This window comes from Helianthus annuus, chromosome 11 (genome assembly GCF_002127325.2).
Source record: "Helianthus annuus cultivar XRQ/B chromosome 11, HanXRQr2.0-SUNRISE, whole genome shotgun sequence".
Taxonomy (NCBI): Eukaryota; Viridiplantae; Streptophyta; class Magnoliopsida; order Asterales; family Asteraceae; genus Helianthus; species Helianthus annuus.
The window spans coordinates 37,896,451-37,920,330 of NC_035443.2; the positions used below are offsets into that span (position 1 = coordinate 37,896,451).

The window sequence follows — 23,880 nt, forward strand, 5'->3', positions numbered from 1 at the left end:
ATTTAGGTACAAGCCTATAATTGTGCAACCACCCGTGTGCCTATTGTGTGTCTAGCTTATCTTTGCTAGTATTCACTTGTAGCCGAGAGGAGAGATTTAGAGAGGGGTGTATTGTTTTGGGTGTTAAAAAGGGGTTAGTAAAAGGATTGCATGTTTTTGCTTGGTTCAAATTGATCACTTGTATTGAAATTGATTTGATGAGTTGCTTGGGACAAGCAACGGTTAAGTGTGGGGATGTGACGGGTGGTCCATAGGACAATCCTTAATCATGTTAAAAGACGAATTAGTCCTTCACTTAATCGCGTAATTATCTTGAATTAGATGACTACGGTTGCTTATGTCTCAGGTGCGGTTTGGCGGCTTAAAGTGGAGAAAAATGCAGCTTTGGAAGGATTGAAGATGAACGGGTTGTGTGGTGAACAAAAGAAGAAACAAGGCACATGTTTCAGGGGTCCACTGTAACTTACGGTGCCACCGTAATTTACGGTGGCCCTGAAACTCATATAAATCCCGCCGTACCTCAGACTATCCACACTATAAGACTTTGAAGGCCACCGTAACTTACGGTGGCACCGTAAGTTACGGTGGAAACTGCGGAAAACTTGTAACTGCCATCATTAAGTCGGTTTTTATGGTGTCTTTTCACTATTCTCATCATTGGTCAGTTAGAGAACATACTAGGGGCGATTTTGGTGATTCTTGCTTGGCTTGGAACAATTTCTAACATTTGGTTTGTGATTTCGATTCGTATGAACATTGAACTTATTGTTATGATGATTCACCAACCTATGTGTGGCTAAAACTTTCGGTGATCATCTTAGGTGAAGGTTTCTCTTGAACTTTTGTGTGTTTATTTCTGAATTTCTAGAATGATAACTTGCGTTGCTTGAATATCATGGTGTATGCATAATTGTTTGTAGCTTGTTAATCGATAGTGCAATTTCTAGTCTCAATCGTACATTCTTGGTGCCGTTGGCAATCGAGATATCACGGGAAGGGTTAGGGTTGGTTATTGATTAATTGATCATCGGGAAACAACCTCGCGTTCATAAATCCGAGTACTTTGTTCCCTTTTATCACTTCGATTATGTATGTACGAGTTATGTCTATGTAACTCTTTCTAGTTGAAATTTCACACAATTGTTAAAAGAAATTGAATCCTAAGATGGTCATTGTTCTCCTAATCTGTTAAACAACCAATTTTGAATTGCCATTAGTTATTAATTTAGTTTTCTAAAACAACAATCCATATTATTGATCTTTATTTTATGCAAATTAGGTTAATTGTAGTTTAATTCAAAGCTATATAATCGACATATATTCCACATACTCCCTGAGTTCGATACCCTTTTACCACTATCTATAGTTGTTATTGGGATTAAATTTGCGTGTACCACGACAAGCACGTCAGCATTTAATCGCAGAGGCAGTCAGAATACAGAAACCTATCATTCAAAGCTCGCGAGTCGTTCGTATATAGCGATCGCGTATAGTATATCAAATAGTATCGTGTAATTGTATCGCATGTCGAGTTTAATATAGTGTATCGTAGTATAGTATTGTTTAGATATGTAATTAATTGTTAGCGTTTTGAGATAGCAGGGCAATGCGAGTCGTGTGTGTCGATCGAAGTGATAGCAAAAATCGAATCATCAAAATTAAACACATAAACAGGCAATTACACATAAAACACATAAAAATCGATGAATCATCAGAGTCGGCAGTTGCGGGCTCAGAATCAAAACACATAAAATCGAGGAAATGGATTGTCTGCGGCTACTAGACATTGACTACCCAAAATGATTTGACTATTCACAATAGACTTGTCGTCACTTTTCGACTTTCAGGACCGCGTTTCTGCCTCGATTCTTGGGCATTCAACACGTATTCCCTAGATCATACTCGTGAGTTCAGGTCGTTGGAGTCCGTCGAGGCTTTGGTGAGATGAGTAAAAGTTGGAATAAGTTGCCAAGGTTCGGGTTTCACCCCTAGCTTAGCAATCTCTTCCTTGTTTTAGTAAGTTTTGAGGAGATTATTCATCAAAATATGGATTTCACTCCTGATTTGGTATAATTCTCCTCGTTTGTTATCGAAAATAATGAGCAAATCATTGATAAATTGATAAAATCAGCAATGTTCAAACAATTCAGTCGAAAGTTTGCGGCTTTCACACCTATTCTCGACTAAATCGCTTGACTCTATTTGAAAATTCGAGTGCAGTGATAGCGAAGAATATCAGAATCTAGCACATAAGCTTGGTCTGTTGGTTCCTAACTATAGTCTAGGTCTCTAAGACAGCGACCCGGACTAGGTCGTGTCCAGCCTAATTCCCTATAGTTATGGCTCTGATACCAATCTGTCACACCCCAACCGATGGCGGAATCATCGGGGCGTGGCACTGAGCGAAACAGATTGTTCAGAAGTTTCCATAACAACTATTTATATAATCCAGTTAAAGATACGTCCCATACCGTATCCCGAATAAACAAATGCATTATTACAGACAATATCCAAACAAGAAATTCTGTTTTGCCAACTCAGATTTAAACATAACAAAACTAAACATTGTTCAAATGCTCCTAAAGACCAAGCCTGGCAAGATCTACAGACAACTATGCTCTAGTTGGTCTTTCCTGACAGACAACTATTTGTTGGGCGCCTCTAGAGCTTTATTCTAGCCTCGCTTTCCTAGCAAGCAAACATCTTAAACACCTGTCACATACGTTAAAATAAAGTTAATACATATAATGTAAAGGTGAGCATACAAGTTTGATATAGCATATAGAGTTCGAATAGTTTATGCATAACCAGCACGTACACAGAGGAAAACGAAGCATGTTAATTATCGACATGGACCTATCAATACCAGTGACTGCGGGTTGACTGTCCGCGACAGTTCGCAATACATGATTACCACCGTAATCCATGCAAGTAATTGTCCTTAACAACCCCCGTGAGAACGGGTGCTGAGTCCAAACTATAGTACTACGTCGTTAAGGCAGGTAGATAGCATTCCACGTGTAAACACAATCAACAAGCATTCATTTAGTCACGTAATACATGCATATTGGTTAGCGTTCAAATAGTTGGAGTAGTGTGATTGATTGTGTCTCGATATAAGTAACGTATGTAATACCCAAAAGTGCTAAAAGCTAAAAGGGATCGAGTATACTCACAGCGGTTAATTGATGGATTGAAGGGAGCGCTTGAGAGTAGGGTTAGCCAGAACAGTTCGATAGCATAACGATGAATACGCGTGGAATGAAAACAAGTGTAAGTGGGTCGAACAGCCTGGTCGATCGAACGGCAGGTTCGATCGAGTGGGTTGTTCGTTCGGCTGGACAATCCGTTCGGACAGCCTGCTCGATCGGCCGGTAGGCTTGATCGGTTGGACTGTTTGAGTGGGTTGTTTCTTCCTTTGAGTAGGATGTGTTTGTGTATGATGGTTTGAACTTTTGAAGTTTTTGTTGTAGCATTTGAGAACACTGAAGTGTACTTACCTTTCAGGTCGATCGATCGAACTGTCCGTTCAATCGGTCGGCTTAACCGATCGGTTAGGAACTTCAGTAGTAGTCCTCAGCAGGTTGTCACTCGATCGAGCAGCGTATTCGATCGAACAGCCTGTTCGTTCTGATAGTATGTTCGATCGGGTGGCACCCCAATGCGTCGAACGAGTTGAAAAATCAATTAAGTGTTGAAGCATAGTATCTCATGATCCGATGAGTAATGTTACCAAATAGTTCGTTCGATCGAACATCACCTCGTTCAATACTATACTTCACGAATTTGTCAAAGTGTGGGGCCACATGCTAACCGATCGGCTGGCCTGGTCGATCGGCTGACATGTCCGATCGGTTGGGCTGTTCGTTCGAACAGCCTAACCGTTCGGTCAGCATCCTGACCTGGTCGGCCTGTTCGTCTAACACTTGGCTGTTCTGATTATTTGACGTTATATTGAGGTAGTTTGGCAACGAGTTGAACTATGACACCTTCGTTCTTACTTGTTTCTCCTGCTCGGACAGGAATCGCCCAAGTCCGGCCGGTGAACGGTTCGGAACGTCAGTTTAACGTTTAACCTGGAGTCGGTGAACCTCGTAGATAGAACCCGAATCTTGAACCACACAACCATAGGAATGATTAGTGGGTTAGCTCAAGCTTCGTTTCTACCGGTTCTGAAGGCATTGAGCGCAAAAGAGTTGAAAGAAAGTTGGAAATCATCCTTTCAATCCTTTACATCATGTAAATGTTTAGATCTCTGATAGATCTTGACTTGTTTATGTGGAAATCGGTTAGATCCGAGCTATTCATGGTGGATTGAGATCAAAACATGATGTTCTTGAAGAACACCATGATGACATCATCCTAGAATGCTTAGATCTTGATGTTTCACGGTTAGAAATCAAGATTTAAAAGATAAAAAGGTGTAGAATCATGCATTGATAAAAAAACGTACAAGATTTAGAGTGAATACTTACCGGAGTTGAGAGAAATCTGAGAAAAGGTGAAGAACAGGAGCTGGTCGGTCAGAGCATTCCAAAAGTGGTGAAGATGACAATGACAGCCCTATTTATAGGCTCCAAAAGAGGAAAGTGTTAACCGATCGGACAGACATCCTGATCGGCTGGCCTGCTCGATCGAACAGCTGGTTCGATCGGCTGGCCTGTTCGATCAGTGCCTCCTGTTCGATCGGTGACCCCCTTTTGAGTGTTTTGCGACGGTTTTTGATATTCTGATTTCGATCGAAGGTGTTACGAGTACGATAGAGTTTCCTATTCAAATTACTTTCAGTCCCAACTACTATATCTAACATACAATAATCTATAATTCACCTTATCCTAACGTTATCATTCGTCGTAGTCCGAGTTCGATTGTATTCGATTTGAGTTCCGAGTTTCGATTTGAGTTTCGATTGATTCGATTGATTAATACACAAAACATAAAATAAACACGCACAGGTAACACATAAGGCACACACACACGTATGACAGCAACCAAAGTTTCGCGCAATTCCAGATTCGAGTTCGATGATAGTTAGATCGGTTTGATTATAAATTAGTTAACTTTATCGCATTGTTACTTCCTACTATTCACAGTCGTAAATCGGTTCGCGTTGATAAAACATTCGATTACTTCGATTCTTTCTGATTACAACACTTACTCCACATAATACAAATACAATATAAACTAGACTATTTACAGTCAAAGAAAGTCAATGTTGACTTGGACTTTGACTTTGACTTTGACATTCGAAAACACGGGGTGTTACAGTGTAGTTTCTATGTACCTGAAAATGTGATTTGAAATTTATTTGACAAAAATGTGTTGTTTCTTTTAATGATTTTGTTATCATTTTTTGGCCAAATTAATAGCCGCGATACTGTACCGGAGAGTCCAGCCGCTCAGCATCTGATTTGGATCGTTCAACGGAATATAACCGGAGATGGGAACCAGAATCTATCTCTGAATCTCTGGTGAGCTTTTCTGTCCATGTTTTTCAATATATATTACAAGTTCTATATTTCAACCCATGTAAATTTTATTTTAGAAAAGATAGTGACTCGCAGTAAATTACTAAGAGTAGCTTTGAAAAGTAAGCTTGGAGCTTTTGAAAGACTCATATATTCTTTGAGTTGATAAAATGCGGGACGTTAAAAAACAATTTAATTCGTCGATATTCGCTATTAACATCTCTGACCAAACCGGTCTGAAACAGACAACGAATCATTTGTAATTCGGTTATTCGGTTTGTAACAGTAACTGAATTGATTATTCGGTTTGGTTATTAATTATCCATAGACAAAGATGAAGTAGCTGCAAGTAGGGGTGTTCATTATTCTGTTAGAAAGGAATAAACTGAAAAACCAAACTGGACTAGAACCAAAAAAACGAACTGAAATTTAATTTTGTTGTTCGGTTCATAACCGTAACTGAATTGGTTACTCAGTTATCCGGTTTGGTTATCATCTATCCATAAACAAAGATCCAGTTGCAAGCAGGGGTGTTCGTTATTCGGTTAGAAACGAATAAACCAAAAACTGAACTGGACTGACACCATAGTAAACTGAAGCAAATTATAATTCGGCTATTTGGTTCATAACTGTAACCGAATTGGTTATTTAGTTATTCGGTTCGGTTATCAGTTATCCGTAGATAAAGATGAACTAGCTGCAAGAATTAAGATCCAGCCAGATAACAATTCTTCGATCCGAACTAATATATGTGCATATTTTGTAGGAGGTTATACCGATCTTAAACTGGGAAACCGAGGTTCAGCAAGCTCGCATTAGCATTCATAATATTTTCATCAGTCGCAATATTCCCAACCGTATTTATACCATCTACACCCTCCATGTGGGTCGCAGGCATGAGCTTCGGTTACACATTGGGATTTTTACTAATAATGTATGGTGTCACTATCGGCGCATCGCTTCCTTATTTCATCGGTTCCCTATTTTACGACAAAAGTATCCTGTTATCAATTTATCATCACAGTTAGGTTTTTTTTTTTTTTTTTTTGAATGGAGGATAGTTCAAGGTGTTCTTTTTGTAAGTTATGCAGGGTTGGTTAGAACGATATCCGAGGAAAGCATCGGTTATACGGTTAGCAGGTGAAGGAGAGGCGTATGATCAGTTTTGAGCTGTGACGTTATTGAGGATATCCCCGTTTCCGTACGCTGTTTACAATTATTGTGCGGTGGCTACCGGTGTTAAGTATGTTCCTTACTTATTTGGCACACTTCTCGGGATGGTGCCAGAGGTTTTTGTCACAATTTACACATAAGTTTTTTGTGCTTTTTTACCTTGGTTAAAAGCAGCATCACGTTTGCGAGTAGGGGTGCTAAACAGGTTGTGTTCGCGGGTTGGCGGGTTCAACCCAACCCGCCAACCCAAAAATCGTGTCATACAATAGTGACGTCGATTCCGGTTCAGATGACGGTGATGGTGAAGGTGAAGTTCAGAGCAACGGTAACGGTTTGCTCAATGGTTTCAATGATTTGGAGAAAGTTCTGCCAATTAAGTATGTATATATTGATAATGAGTCATAATATTTGCAGATTGATTGATTTGCATGTGCGATTTCAATTGTTCAAACGTTTCTAGAAAACCTATTTTCTTTGAAATTGATATTGATTTTGTTATATATATATATATTACAGAGTAAATTACTTTTTTAGGCGTTTTAACCGTTTGAGTCCAAAATCAAAATGTTTAACGACATGAGTCCAATTTTTTATATCCTTTTGAGTCCAATTTTTTTTTAACAAAATTGGACTCAAAACGTTATAAAATGAACAAAACTGGGCTCAAAACGTTATAAAATGAGCAGATAGGGAATCAGGGCTTTAAACTTTTTAATTTTGGACTAAAAAACATAGGGATTCAAAAAGTAATTTACTCGAAATTGTAATAATTGAAGTGTTTTATAGATGTGATTATTTAGGGTTTGAATATTATCTGTTAAATGTTGGTTAATTTGGAGAGGAATTGAATTTGGTTATATTTCAGGATGGGAATATCAACATTCTTCTATGCTGGAAAGTCAAATTCATATGGAAGCCTAGCTAATGCGGTGTTCGTTCCGTTGATTCAAGACATTGTTAAGCCGGAAGATGCGTACAGCCGCAAGCAAAAGGACATGCTGGCTCATCATGCTTTGTTTGACAAGAGTTGTGAACGAATGGGATAGCAAAGAGGCTTGCCAGAAACGGGCATGAGAGCGCTGACCAAAGTGCTCTCGGGTCTATGGTGGGTCGATCGCTCCCGCCGTTGCCGTGTAACAATAGGAAGTTGTTGACGAATGAATCGTCGTCGCCGCCTAGAATGTACATGAGCTCGCCGTGGAAATCGCTGTCGCTCTCGGATTTGCAGGACGCGGGTAACAAAGGGAATGCGGTGGATGGGCATTAGGTCTGGTTATGTTAAGATAGCATCTGAAACTGAAGATAGTTGTTTATAGTGTTAGGGGTCTGTTTATGTTTTATCCAGAAATCATAGGATGTCAACTGGTTATGCTTTGTATCCGGTTGTTTATAAAAAAGTATGATATAAAAAGTACTCAATTTTTTCTTTTTTTTTATTTTTGTTGGCTTTTTCAGATTTGTGTTATGACTTATGACTCATGAGCATACTTGAATTTCACATTGATTCAGCAATATGCCAATATGTGAAAAGGGTGATTCAGCAATAGTGAAAAAATTACCTAATGATTATTGAAAGAAGAACAAGCTAATTTAATATTGAGATCTAATAAGTAATAAACTGTCATTTGTGTATGCTATATCTGAAGATCTCATCCCCTACATTGTAAAACTACTATTTCTCGAAACTTTTTTTTTTCTTTCTGCTGTAGTAGTTACATTGGGAATTAATAAAAGGATGGGGGTACTAATTTGTTTTGACTAATCTTTGTGCCATTCAAAATAAAAGACTAATCTTTTGTAAGCAAAAGCGAAGTATCTTTGAATTCTTAAATGTAATGCAATTTATTTTTTCTTAATTTATATTATATTTTTACGTCTTATACAACTTAAAATGTTCAACCGATACACGGTTATGTCAAACAAAGTGACCTTTGCAGGAGGCTTTTTCACTATGCCTATTATATATTGCAACGGATGTTCTTGCTCAAGTTTGAAGCTTAAACTTTGAACCTTTTTTAACCGTCTTTTAATCAATTTTGAAATTTGAACTTTGACACTTTTATATCAATTTGAGTTGAACAAGTTACACATCTCTACTAATTAAAGGATTAAGAAATATCACATAATTTGTGATTAGACTCCTAACATTACATATACTCATCTTGCTTTTGTATGTTTTTATGGCTCTTTACAACAAGAAAAACTTTAAGAAACCGAATTTAAAAATTGTGGTGGAGAAAAGGGAAAGAGGATATTTTAGAGGTTAAAGGTGTTATTTGTATACTTTTATTTATTGTAAATTAAATTTTCATACCCGGAAAATTTCCGGGTTATAACCTCGTAATAAATATATTCATGTTTGATATCAGTATGATGAAGTTAACTACTTTTTATATTATTTGCCACATTATCGATTAAAACATGGTTTGATATCTGGCATTAACTTGGAACCACGTGCATCTAACGCACCTTTTACTAAGATCAACGTAGTTGTATGTAAACCTAGAGCAATAGCATGATGAACCAAAAAGTCTCCAGGACCGGACGGTTGCTTTCTGTTCATATAATGCATACAGCTTTGGTTGCTGGTTGGGCCGGTTCGATGGCCCTGTATGAATTAGCAGTTTTTGATCCTTCTGACCCTGGCTTTATTTAGAAATTAGTTCATTTTTAGTTTAGGTTTATTCTGTAGAATGAAATTTCATCAATAAGAATTAATAATTAAATAGAAATAAGAGAACCCAAGTACTCTCTTTCGGATTCAGGAAAGAACTCTCATAGATTTTTTTTCCTTTTGGAAGATACAGGAGCGAAACAATCAACCTATTGATGTTGGAAGACCCAACGGATTCTTCCAATGTATCATTTCTGGATATTTCTTTTTATTGTTCGATCTATTTAGATTATTTGCTTTACATCATTGACAATTCCATTCGAAAAGAAATAGAAAATTATCTTTTTTAATGAAAAATTTTTTATATTTATCGCTTTCTAATTAGAATTGATTGGTTGTACCTACCCAATAATCTAATATGAATGATTCACTCTATTTTCTGTTTTTGGTGGGACCCATTATGGGACAGACAATGCATTATAGACGTATGATCATTACGCTTCAACCGGGTTATTCTATTTCACCTCTTAGAAAGAAAGAACTTAAATCAAAATACTTAATGATGAGGTTAACTACTTTTTATATTAATTGCCACATTAGAAATGGCATCTACGTTTTTTAAGTATTTCATAGCTCTACTTCTTTGACTTATTCAACATTTCATTAATTTTTTTGATTAAAAAAGGATTGAGATATCGAAGAATCTCAAGATCATATATACTCCACAATTTTCGAGCAATAATCAAGAACATATAAATTCCAGAATTTTCGAGCAATAAAAGGAATTCACTCATATAGATTTATACCAAACGGTCCAAACGAGCATCAAAACTAATCCTAAGAATTTAATTTTGAGAAAATATAAGAAGAGTGAGAGTTTAGCGAGAGAGTTATTAATTACTTAGTAAATAAGATAAGAGACTTCTTTTTTGAACGTCAAACAAAGCCTGGCCACCCGAATATATTCATAGACACAAGACCACCTACGTTCGCAATCGCAGACAACACGTAACCCGGTCTGTCATGATTTCCAAGGGAAAACGAATACTGCTAGAGCACTATCCTACCAGTGGCGGATCCAGGAATATTTTTCACTGGGTTCACTTTTTTAGATACTCCAATTTCATGTAACTGAACATAAAGAATTTCGGGTCGGTTCGATAGTTCGGATCGGGTAAGATTCATCACATAATAAAAGTACGATACAATGATGAAAAGAAAATCGTCATTAGAAATTTAAAAACACAATATAAAATACGATAGTCTTTACAAATAAAAAAACTACCTAAAGTTGTTGACGACGATTTTTTTTTTTTTTCATCTTTTGAAAACGTTGCATTACACTCTCAACGGAAACTTGTTGTAAGAACTCCTTTTCAATGTAACAAATGCAAGAATCGTTCATGTATCCATCACCCATCCTATTACTCAATTCTATCTTCACAAGCTTCATTGAAGAAAAACTCCTTTCAACACTAGCCGTTGCAACCGGTAAAACTAGTGACAACTTTATTAAAAGCTGTTTCGGCAGCAATAAAACATCAACAAACAGATGAAACTTTCAGCAGGCCAGCAGCAATATTAACTTAAAAACCACTTAATCGAACTGTTTCGGCAGCAATAAAACATCAAAAACTGTTTCGGCAGCAATATTAACTTAAAAACCCAATTTCAAACCCAATTTTTATGTAATCAAGTAATCAACAGATTATAAATTGTAATCAGTTAATCACTGATGTAATCAAAAGCTGTAATCATCGATGTAAAACAAACAGATGTATAACAAACTGTAATCACTGAGATGATGATAATCAATTGATTCGTATAAAACAAACAGATATAAAACTAACTGTAATCACGGAGGCGGCGGAGCAGCCGGAGGGCGGAGGCGGACTGGCGGAGCTGCTGCCTGCTGATGTTGTTTGAACTCTGTGTCTGTTCGCTGCTTGTTTGTGTTTGTGTGCGGCGTATGTTTTCTGATATAACCTTAAATGGGTTTTAATGTTTTATTACTTTAAAGAAAAAAATTAAAAGAGAAATTAAAAAAAAAAACGGACAAAAAAAATGCAGTGACGGGATTCGAACCCGGGTAGGTTAGGAAGAAAAGCGCGATTATAACCAGTGGAACCAAGGCCTTTTATGTTTATGGGTTCCTTTTATAATATACTTATGGGTTCCTTTTCAGCTTCTTATATATATTTACACTAAAAATTAAAAAAAGACTGGGTTCCCAGAAACTCATACTTTGTACATAAGTCCGCCCCTCTATCCTACAAAAGACTTATTCTAAACTTTGAACTCCAATAGTTTATAATTTAGATCTATCCTCAATATAACTTTCCATATAAGGCTATAATCACTCACACTCTCTCTATTAGGCCATGGGGTGTACTCTAACATCTAGAGTGTTAACAATGACATGTCATGTTAACTAACATTGCAAACCACTCCTTTATTGTGTTAAAGTGCATTAAATGAGTTATGTGTTAACATGTTAACCTAATGTTAAGAGATTGAATTAATTATTATTTTCTTTTTTAGACAAAAACTCAATGTTAAAGTGTATTAAATGAGTTATGTGTTAACATATTAAACCATTTCGTTAGAGTGAGATAAAGTAAAATGAGGAAAAAAAGTTGATGTGTCACTTACGTGGAGTTAAGTTATGTTAAAGTATATCCAAAGGCCTTAAATCACGTCATTTTAGTTCCCTCTTTAATATGTCTTTTAATTTCCATCAGTTTCCTTCTGTGATTCCTTGTTAGGAATTGATCGTATATGGACCGTAAGGGTGAGAGGGGCACTTCCCTCTTAGGGGAGTCTTCTCTCTTACGCATACCCAATCAGGTTATGCCACGTCAATTCCCCTCACACCCCAATTTGATGGCAGCACTTCTCTCTTAGGGGACTTGCTTTTTTATTTTTTATTTTTTTTTTGGTTTTTTATTTGTTGTAATTATGCATGTTTATAAATTAAAAAAATATTAATAAAAATTAAATAAAATTTAATAAAAGACATTTCATTAAATTAAAAATAAAAATTACATTCAAACTTGAAAAATAAAAACTACATTCAAACTAGAAAAATATAAAAACAAACTACTCGTCGTCGGAACTCACTTCAATGTAAGGAAATTATTTTTTTATAGTACATAACGGCTATATAGCCGTTTAAACATTCAAATCTTCATCGGTGAATAAGCCCCAACCCACCTCGCCGAATTTGGTCCCCGCCTTGATGCCGCCGGTGTTCCCGAGTGAAGACTTCGGTTACCGCATGGGGTCACCGAGAGTGCCCCGTACACCCTAATGGAGTAATCTGAAAGGTAATTTTGGCGTTCAGCATCAATGCCACTAATGATTCAAGGTAAACAATTGAAAATGAATGCTTTAATTTTAGTTCACAAACCAAAACGACTTATATATTTCAAGGTAGTTTAGCGGCGAGATAAAAATGTATGTGTTATTATTTTCACTAGATCATTTGTTCATTAGTTTTGAAATACTTTTTGTCTCACTACAAGAAAATGTACGTTATATAGTGACAGACATAAGTCATCAACATAGATTAAAAGTAACTTATATTAATTTTTCTATATGGCGGTCTTCGAAAATCACAAAAATAATTTTGACCCTGTGCAAAATAAAAAATATGGGTCCTATTCAAAAATCTTCATTTAATATAAACTAATCAATCACGAAAGATGTAGTTGACAAAATTAAACATTAAATGCCACTAACAAAAAAGACACATTTAATTAAAGAGAAAGATATAGTTGACAAAATTAAACCTTAAGAGGGTGTTTGAGATTACGTTTTGAACTGATTATTTGATTATTGCGTTTGTAAAACATAAATAATCTAATAAAGTGTTTGGATGAAAAAGTGGTTATCTGCCTCCAAAACGCAGTTTTGGAGAAGCATGTACCTACATGCTTTTTCAAAACGCAAAATCTATTTTGAAAACGCATAATCTATTTTGAAAACGCAACACCAAACAGCCTCTTAAAGAATTTGGAGACGTCGGGATTAGAACCCGGGTATCCTTGTTAAAGCAAAGCAATAATCACTAATTTTTGAACCTTCTTTACCCCATAGAGATATTGCTAATTTATGTTATTTTTCGATTCAGTACATATATATTCTATCTTTTACAACATAAATTCTATACAAAATTAAAAAGATTTGGGCCCTCGGAGGGTTTAGGCCTTGTGCCATCGCCCACCCCGTACCCCCTACGGGCCGGCCCTGGTATTCTACAAAGGAGGCCAAATCAGTGACGGATGCAAAAATATTTTCCTATGGGTTCAATTTTTTCGGTAAGCTGACAACTAAACGCTAGATTTTTTTTTAGGTCGGAGACGGTTGGACGGTTCGAGGAACAATATAAAATCCAAAATCATAACAAATCAAAAATCATAATAAAAATACATGAACATTAGAAAATATATATAATAAAATTTCAACGTCACAAGAAATGGAAGAAACAAAAAACATTCCAAATTAATAACGTTTTTGCCTAAAATTCGAGTTTTAACAATACTAAATCACATATTCTAAATTCACATTTATGTTTATAGAACACAAAATTAAAATGTATGATTCAACGTATTATAACACCAAAAGCTACAAGAACATAAATTTCAGTTTTAATCAAATAAAAAACCTAATATAGTAGTATCAGATTCTTCCGAGTCCCACCCATCACTATCTAACGCTTGTACTTCAACTTCGTCCTTACCGATTCTACCCAAATACAACATTTTCAAACTAAATACCACAAAAGAAATAATAATTTTGACTTCCTAACATCAAAATTCGGCATTACAAAAGCATGAAAAATGACATTAAAGTTGTATAAACTAAAACTCAATGCATTCCAGTCACTTTAAGAATTCAAATACCGTAATTTGTGAATGCAATAAACTAAAAACACAATAGGTTAAATATTAACATCCCTAAATGACTAAATTCTAATTAGTTTCAATATAACAAGTTAAAAACTACAATGATGGATCGTTACCTATCGAGGCATGGTGCGGTCCTGAGGGCAACCCGGTTTTCATCCAGCTGTTACCCCAGCGAGTCTCTCGTGTGTGAGCAGTATGGTTTCCGGGCAAAGGTCAGTCAGAGCGGCAGCCGGGGCCCGATAGAATATCGCGTCTGCGAAAGCTGGGCTGACGGGTAACCGTCCTAGACGGGAACCCAGTGACCAATGGTCCATGTACATATTGAAATTCACCCTTCAAAAAAAAGTTAAAAACTACAATAAAAAAATTCCAAGTCTCAACTCATTAAAGCACAACACACTAGAAATTAACATCACCAATCATAGTTTAAAGCATATTTAAAAACAAAAAATTGAAAATTAACATGATAATATCAGCAAACTATAAGTTTATAAAACACTTGAGAGAGAGAGAGAGTTAATATCAGCAAATTATAAGTTTATAACACACTTCAAGTGTAATTTCTGGATTCGAGAAGTACACTTGCTTGGTCACATAGTCAACGAGTTGGGAATACACGTGGACCCAGCTAAAATCGATTCTATCAAGAATTGGGCGGCACCGAAGACTCCTACGGAGGTGCGACAATTTCTTGGTCTTGCAAGGTACTACCGCAGATTCATCGAGAGATTCTCGAAGATCGCTCAGCCTCTTACAGCCTTAACATAGAAGGGTGTCGTGTATTCGTTGGGAACGAAACAGGAGAGCGCATTTCATCTTCTAAAACAAAAACTCTGCAGTGCACCAATCTTGTCCCTACCCGATGGTACCGATGATTTCGTGGTATACTGTGATGCTTCCATTCAGGGACTCGGTTGCGTGCTGATGCAACGCGAGAAAGTGATAGCTTACGCTTCTCGACAGTTGAAGGTCTACGAGAAGAACTATACGACTCACAACTTGGAGTGGGGAGCTGTGGTCTTTGCGCTTAAAATCTGGAGGCATTACTTGTACGGTACTAAATGCACTATTTATACCGACCACAAGAGCGTTCAGCATATCTTTGACTAGAAAGAGTTGAACATGCGACAACGTCGTTGGGTCGAACTCTTAAACGATTATAACTATGCCATTAAGTATCATCCAGGCAAAGCTAACGTGGTCACTGATGCCCTTAGCCAGAAGGAAACGAAACCTAAGCGTGTTCGCGCTTTACAACTCACTGTTCACTCCAATCTTCCTGACCAGATTCGTTCTTCCCAAACCGAAGCGTTGAAGGGCGAGAACCTTCTAGCGGAATCCATGTGGGGCATGGGGAAGCAACTCATAACAAAATCTGACGGTATTCGCTATTTCATGGAGCGAATATGGGTCCCTCTACATGGTAACTTTAGAGAACTTGTGATGGATGAAGCATACAAGTCTCGATACTCTATTCATCCGAGTTCTGATAAGATGTATCATGATGTGAAAGTCTTGTACTGGTGGCCAAGCATGAAAGCCAACATAGCGACATATGTGAGCAAATGCTTGACTTGTGCGAAAGTCAAAGTGGAATACCAGAAACCGTCTGGCTTGCTTCAAATAGGCAGAGATACCCATGTGGAAATGGGAACAAATTGCCATGGATTTCGTCCCTGGCTTACCTAGGACTCAAAACGGAAATGATACCATCTGGGTGATCGTTGACCGTCTGACAAAATCGACTCACTTCCTTGTAATCAAGGAAACCGACAAGTTTTCGCAACTTGCTGGTATTTACTTGAAGGAAGTGGTTTCTAGGCAATGGGTGCCAACCACTATCATCTCGGAGCGTGATCCACGTTTTATATCTGATTTGTGGCAGGCGATGCAAAAATCATTCGGCTCACGCCTTGACATGAGCACTACTTATCGCCCTCAGACGGACGGCCAGAGTGAACGAACCATCCAGACACTCGAAGATATGCTACGAGCATTTGTGATCGATTTTGTTAAAGGTTGGGAAAGGCATTTACCCTTAGTGGAGTTTTCCTACAATGACAGTTACCATTCTAGCATTCAGGCAGCTCCGTTCAAAGCATTGTACGGACGAAAATGTCGATCTCCACTTTGTTAGGCTGAAGTGGGTGACAGCCAAATCACGGGTCCATAACTCGTACTCGAAACTTCTGAGAAGATTGTTGAAATCAGAAATCGTATGGCGGCAGCACGTGATCGCCAGAAGAGCTACGCCGATAAGCGTAGGAAACCTTCGGAGTTCGCTGTGGACGATCGTGTTCTATTGAAAGTTTCACCCTGGAAGGGTGTGATTCGTTTTGGGAAACGAGGCAAGCTCAATCCACGATACGTTGGGCCATTCAAAATTCTGGAAAGAATCGGTAAGGTGGCTTACAAACTTGAGTTACCTGACGAACTGGGTAATGTTCACGATGTTTTTCACGTCTCAAATCTGAAGAAGTGTTTGTCCGATGAAACACTTGTGGTACATTTGCAAGAGCTAAAGATTGATGACAAGTTGCAGTTTGCTGAGGAACCCATCGAAATCATGGATTGGGAAGTTAAGGTCCGTAAACACAGTTGGATTCCAATCGTGAGAGTTTGTTGGAATTCAAGACATGGACTGGAGTTCACGTGGGAACGGGTGAATCAGATGAAGCTCAAGTATCCTCATTTATTCAAAACTGCAGAACCAGATCCTGATGCAACTGGTGAATTTCTGGACGAAATTCCCTTTCAAGTTGGGGATGATGTGGCATCCGAGGAAAATCCACAGTCATCTTGACCTACCACTTCATTTCCCTAAGACTTCTTATCAAATTTCGGGACGAAATTTCTTTCAAGCTGGGGATGATATGACAACCCGAACTTTCAAGACTAGTTTTACCTAATCCCACAACATTTTTGCTTGTATCGTTATGCTTCATTTACCAACATACGTGATTGTTATCGAATATATATGTTTTGTTTGAATATTATATGAATCTGTCATTAAGAAAACTTAGTTGCACACTTCACCGAGTCCCACACTTCATTTCCCTTGAGCCCGAAACAGAGCCCAAGTAGGCCCGGCTCACATAACTCGAACATAAACACATACACAAAGTGGTGGACAGTTTTATTATCTCAAAAACATAAAATAGGAAAACCATAGAATCCTTGTTCCTCCCTCTCTTGGATTGACAACAACTCTTCTTGTCGAAACCCTACTCTCTTCGAAACATCATCTCTCGCGTTCTTGTACTCGGTTAGTATGTCCATCATTGATTTAACTTACATTCGTTGGTGTTTTGTTTATGTGCTTATGTGTATTGGTGTGTATGGATTAAAGCATGATTCAAGGTTCCATTTGTAATGGTCGATCATTATTCATTAGTATGTTGTTGAACAACTAGTGTGTTATGATAACACGGATTGTGATAAATCGGCTATGATGATAACAGTTACCATGGATTTAGAAATTAATTATGAAGTTTAAATCAATGACTTAGGGTTCGAATATATGTTAGGGTTAATGAGTATGATGAAACGGCAAGTTGATGAATTTGATTGTATGGTTTGATCTTATGATGATGAACTAGGGTTTCATAGTTAGAAGGTGATCGTGCTATTTGACCCAACTGAATATTGATTTTAGATGTCGAATTCTATTGATGATCATAGGATGATATAGAAAAACTATGAGTTCATGTTTGGTGATAATAATTATCTTATGAATTGTTGTTCAATAAATTAATGTTCATGATGAATGATGGAAATATTGTGAATTATAGAAGTTTGTTGTGATTGTGGAAACATGATTTGTGTAACTGTTAAACCGTGATTTAAGGGAGTGTGTAACCGAAAAATGGAAACCGCACACTAGTACGACATGTCGTATAACCTTGGATGCACATTGGCCGCACAGTGAGGCCGCACACCCTTAACCGTCACTCTCATTTCATTCATACAATTAATACATGAGGTACAACTATGCAGTGCATGTCACACACCCCGGTTGTAGTCGCACACTCGGTTTACGTCGCACACTTTTGGGCCAGACAGTGCTATTGAGCCACACAGTTATGGGGCGCACACTTGGGGAAAACCGCATACTTGGTGTGAGCCGTTCCCTGGTGGGCCGCACACTACACTGATGGGCTCATATGCCCTTACACATAAAATCTGAATCGCACACTTGTAACTGGGCCGCACACTCTCGAGTGGGCTGTTAACTTGTTGGACCGTACCCTTCTAGGATGAAAGATATGTACTGTTAAGTGTTTACTTGAAACATGGACTTGTGATGAAAACTCGTATGTGGCCCGAATATCTGCTATGTGTTATACGATGATTCTTGTGGTGTATGCAACCTGTAAATATGTGAATTACTTGTACGAAATCCTAACTGTTATTGGTAACCGTAATAGGACTTGGTTAACCAACTTTGAACAAAGTAACATAACTTACCGAGCAAAACTAAGAGGAGTTCACTACTTTTTTGACAAGCATGCGTCCAGTAGGGACAAACAAACAAGCATACATCCCTGTAGGGGATACTTGAGAGACATACATCCTTGTAGGGGATACTTTACAAACATATATCCCTGGAGGGGATGCTTTATAAACTTTAGTTTAACTTCGATGTTGGATAATACACTCAACTCTATCACTTTAAGTCCCATCTTACTACCGAACTAGTTGTTTGGAGGGCAACGAGGTATTAGTTAATAGCGCTATTAGACTTGGCAACCTCACGACGTACCTGGATAGGTCGGGCGTGAACTAATGGCCTTAAACACATGACCAATGTTGCTAGGCATTAGGGAAGGGAAAACAAACAGCCGTCTTGCAGTATCGAGTTATTATCAACATGTCTTTAAACTTAACATTTGACAATTGAACGTTTAATAAAACTGTGAACTCGCCAGCTTTATGCTGATACACTTTTTCTGCATGCTAGCAGCTCCAATTTATTTATTTATTTATGTTTATACCACTTCAGAGAAAAAAGTTTGCATACAAACAAAACGGTGGTAAGTGAATATCAAGAATAAAATCTTATTGATTTTAATCTTCAGTTTTGATCAAAAATGGATTTCTTTTATGATATATAAAAGCTTGTGTTCAGTATCATTAATATCCAAGTAAAAAGATGAACTAATCACCCAAAATCAATACCAATAAATTATAAAGATTAATAAATAATATATCTTATAACATAAAATAGAACTTACTTGTATGGACGTGTGATTGAACATACTTCGATGAAACAACTACAAATCACTTGTGAGAACGATAAATCACAGAAGTCGACTATGATTTTGGTGAGAGAACTTTCGTGCTGATAACGTGTTGTTAAACTAGTCTAATAGCACAATATAAGAGAAGAACAATACAGAGAAAAACTATAATATTTTATTGAATGAGATGTATATTACAAAAGATACAAAAGACTATATATAATTAAGAAAAATCAATGAAACAAGGCTAATTTATTTTAAACTAGGTTAGTAACCCGTGTATTACACGGATTGAACAACAAAAATGATAAAATTAATAAAATTGTAACGCAAGTTGAATGGTCATAGAAATAACAAACATAAATTTAAAAGGATCGTACCAATAACAAACATAAACTAAAAGTATTAAATTTTGGGAATGTAAAACAAAACTATGAGATTAGATACAACTCAAAATTGGCATAAAAAAATTTCTATTGAAAAGGGAATAAGATAAAAAAGTAATGGTAACACCTATAACTTACAAATCTCGAAAGAATTCTTTGTATACAACATTTGTTGTTTTGTTGGTAACTTTACCATCTTTATCTAAAATTAATAACCTTAACCCTTCTCTACTTTTAACTCTAGATAACACAACATACAATTGACCATGTGTGAAAACTGGTTGTCGCTGAAACAAACCAACCTTTGACAGTGACTGCCATTGACTCTTATTTATTGTCATTGCAAAACATACAGCAAGCGGAAATTGTCTTCTTCGAAACTTGAAAGGAATTCTTTTGTCTGAAGGTGTCAAACTCATTCTTGGAATATAAATACGATGGCCAATGTTACTTCCAGATATGATTCGCGCTTCTATAACACGATTACCCAATGACAACACCTGCAGTCTAGATCCATTACATAAACCACTTTTCTTTTCTGATCAATATTTCTTAGTAGCATAACAGGAATCCCGGCTTTTAGCTTTTGAGTTTGTAGCTTTCGAGTAACACATCAAGGTCACTGATGAGAGTAAGTTTATTTAAAGCCATTGAACTGTGGATGTTAAAAAAAAGTAAATTAATGAAGCATGTTGGACAATAAAACGATAAAATTCATAAAATTGTATCACGGGTTGAATAATCATACCAATAAGAAACACAAATTCAAAATGATTGTACCAATAACAAACATAAATTTAAAAACTATAAAAACCTGAAATCACATCGATTTCAACTTTTAGCCTGTTATCAGTGATTCATGAATACACATTAACCACCCTACCAAATAATATGACGGTAACGTTCTTGTATCGAATTATATCAACTTCCCAAACAACACGAAGAATGGAATCTTTTGGACCAAAAGTGTAGTATATAAACCAATTTGTAAGCAGTTGAACATATGATAAGAACGAAACATATGATTTACTAATGTCATTATATGCCACGAACATAGAGCTTATACGCTCTAACTGTAAACAACCTCTACTACAAAATACAATAAGAAGAGCACTCTTAGATTACAGAAACAAATGTGGTAGGGGGAAATTCATGGGGGACAAATCAAAAGCCGAACCACCACAACATGCAATATTGTTCACTTGAGAATATTATCAAACAGTTGGTGAACCAAATTATCATACACGATTGTATCACAGTACGAGCGAAAATAAAAGAAGATCTGAAAGCTGATAAAATAAAATAAAAAACTAACCTGAAATTGAAGCTAATACTCGCAATTGAGAGAAGCCGTATGCAGTGGAGAATTAGATAGTAACACCGATCACATATAATAGCTCCATTAGCGGGATTAAAAGCTGAAGAATGTGGATTTGAATTTGAAAATTGAAATGTATCTGTAACCAAAATCGATGAAAAATAGGAACACCTTAATCCGAAGAAGTCGACCGCAGGATTCAATTTTACTATTACATTTATGATTGAGGAGTGATTGTTGGCCCTAATTGTCCGATTAAGAATGCCATTAAAGGGGAAGTGGGGAGTCAAAGGGGAAGATGCTCTAAAGAATAGAAAAGGTATATTATTAAAATTAAAATTTTAATTTTTGATAGGGGTATTGTGGGATTTATGTATATTAAAATTAAAATTTTAGAATGTATAAAAATATTTTTTTGTTCGAACTACTTTTTTGGTACGGGTATTGTGTGGAACACAATATATTAACATATTAAAATTAAGATTATGATAAAGTTTACTGAAGAATAGAAAATGTCAAAGGAATATGCTTTACAGAATATGGTTTACGGATTTTTTGTTTGTGTGTAATATTAATATGAACTCCTAAAATGACGTAAAGAATAGATGTGAATAATGGCTGCTAACAATTTACCTTATTTTTAGGAATTGATTTAATGAATGTTGAGATAATAATTAGATTATTAAATAAAAAAATGTAAAAATTCTAAAAAATTTTCCCTCCAAATTTGTGGATTGTCAAGGGTGTCAGGTGGCAACCCAAAATCTTTATTTATCATTAATAATAAAATATATTAATATTAGTATGACGAAATTAACTACTTTTTATATTATTTGCCACATTATCGATTAAAACATGGTTTGATATTATTATGATGAGGTTAACTACTTTTTATATTAATTGCCACATTAGAAATGGCATCTACGTTTTTTAAGTATATCATAGCTCTACTTCTTTGACTTATTCAACATTTCATTAATTTTTTTTTTATTAAAAAAGGATTGAGATATCGAAGAATCTCAAGATCATATATACTCCAGAATTTTCGAGCAATAATCAAGAACATATAAATTCCAGAATTTTCGAGCAATAAACGGAATTCAGTCATATAGATTTATACCAATAACTAATCCTAAGAATTTAATTTTGAGAAAACAGAAGAAGAGTGAGAGTTTAGCAAGGGAGTTATTAATTACTTAGTAAATGAGATAAGAGACTTTTTTTTGAACGTCAAACAAAGCCTGATCACCCGAATACATTCATAGACACAAGACTGCCTACGTTCGCAATCACAGACAACATGTGACCCGGTCTGTCATGAATTTCAAGGAACAACGAATACCGCTAGAGCACTACCCTACAACAGATTTATTCTAAACTTTGAACTACAATTGTTTATAATTTAGATCTATCCTCAATATAATAACTTTCCATATAAGGCTATAATCACTCACACTCTCTCTATTAAATCATGTCATTTTAGTTCCCTCTTTAATATGCCTTTTAAATTCCTATCAGTTTCCTCTTTAATATGCCTTTTTTTTCTACGGGTTCAATTTTTTCGGTGATCTCACAACTAATCACTAGATTCTTTTTGGCTCGGACAGGGTTGATCGAGTCGGGTCGGGTCGGGTCGAGGAACAATATAAAATCCAAAATCATAATAAAAATACATGAATATTAGAATATCTATATATAATAAAATTTCAACGTCACAAGAAATGGAAGAAACAAAAAAACATTCCAAATTGATAACGTTTTTCCCTAAAATTCGAGTTTTAACAAAACTAAATCACGTATTCAAAATTCACATTTATCTTTATAGAACACAAAAATCAAATGTATGATTCATACAAAAACATAAATTTAAGTTTTAATCAAACTAGATTTAAAGAAGTTCGCCGTATTGCGGCGAATTTCTTTTGTTATTTATTCTGTGTTTACATGTGTTTCGAAATCACTACGAGCGTTTTGCGAACGGAACTGCTGACAAGAAAAAAAGAAAATGTAGAAAAAAACACTTATCCGTTCCCGAGTCTCATTTAACAGGGGGAGGGGAGGGAAAATGAAGGAAAATGGAAGAAAATATGACCATATATTCATCCTACCAAATTGAAGAGATTAGGAGAGAAAATTTTCCTTCCCCTTCCCTTGTTAAATGAGACTCAGGAATATAGTGTAAAAGATAACCGAAAGAAAATCAACTAAAAAAGTTGTATGGTAACAATGTTGTTCATATCAAACCCGTGGTCAGAGATGAGCAAATTGTTCTGGGTACCGATACCAAATTTGCCGAATCGAAAGATCTTAAGTACCAATTCGGTACCGACTTTTGGCGTTTCTGGTACCGGTTCACTACCGTTTTTTACCTTCATATACCGGTACCGTAACCGGTATTTTCGGTATCAGTACCGATTCTGTATCGGTTGGCACCGAGCTCATCCCTACCACTGAAACTAAAAAAAGAAAAAAAAATTAAAAGTTGAAGAAAATCAACAAAAAAGAGTTGTACGATACCGTTGTTCGTACGGTAACCGTGATCAGGGATGATCAAATGGTACTGGGTAGCAGCACTGAATTTTCCGAATCAAAAGATTTCCATTATCAATTCGGCACCAACTTTTGGTGTTTTCTGTATTAATGCCGGTTTTTACCTTCATGTACTGATACCGAACAGGATCGTGCCGTTCTTTTCGATACCAGTACTCGTTCGATACCGGTTGACTCCAAACTTATCCCAACCCCTGATATTAAAAAAGAATTAAAGTTAA

The 23,880-nt window shown here is 36.3% G+C and overlaps 1 pseudogene; it reads left to right on the forward strand.

The window, feature by feature from the left end:
- Positions 1 to 321: 321 nt before the first annotated feature.
- Positions 322 to 7,141, forward strand: LOC110888072 (annotated as a pseudogene).
- The last annotated feature ends 16,739 nt before the right edge of the window (positions 7,142 to 23,880 follow it).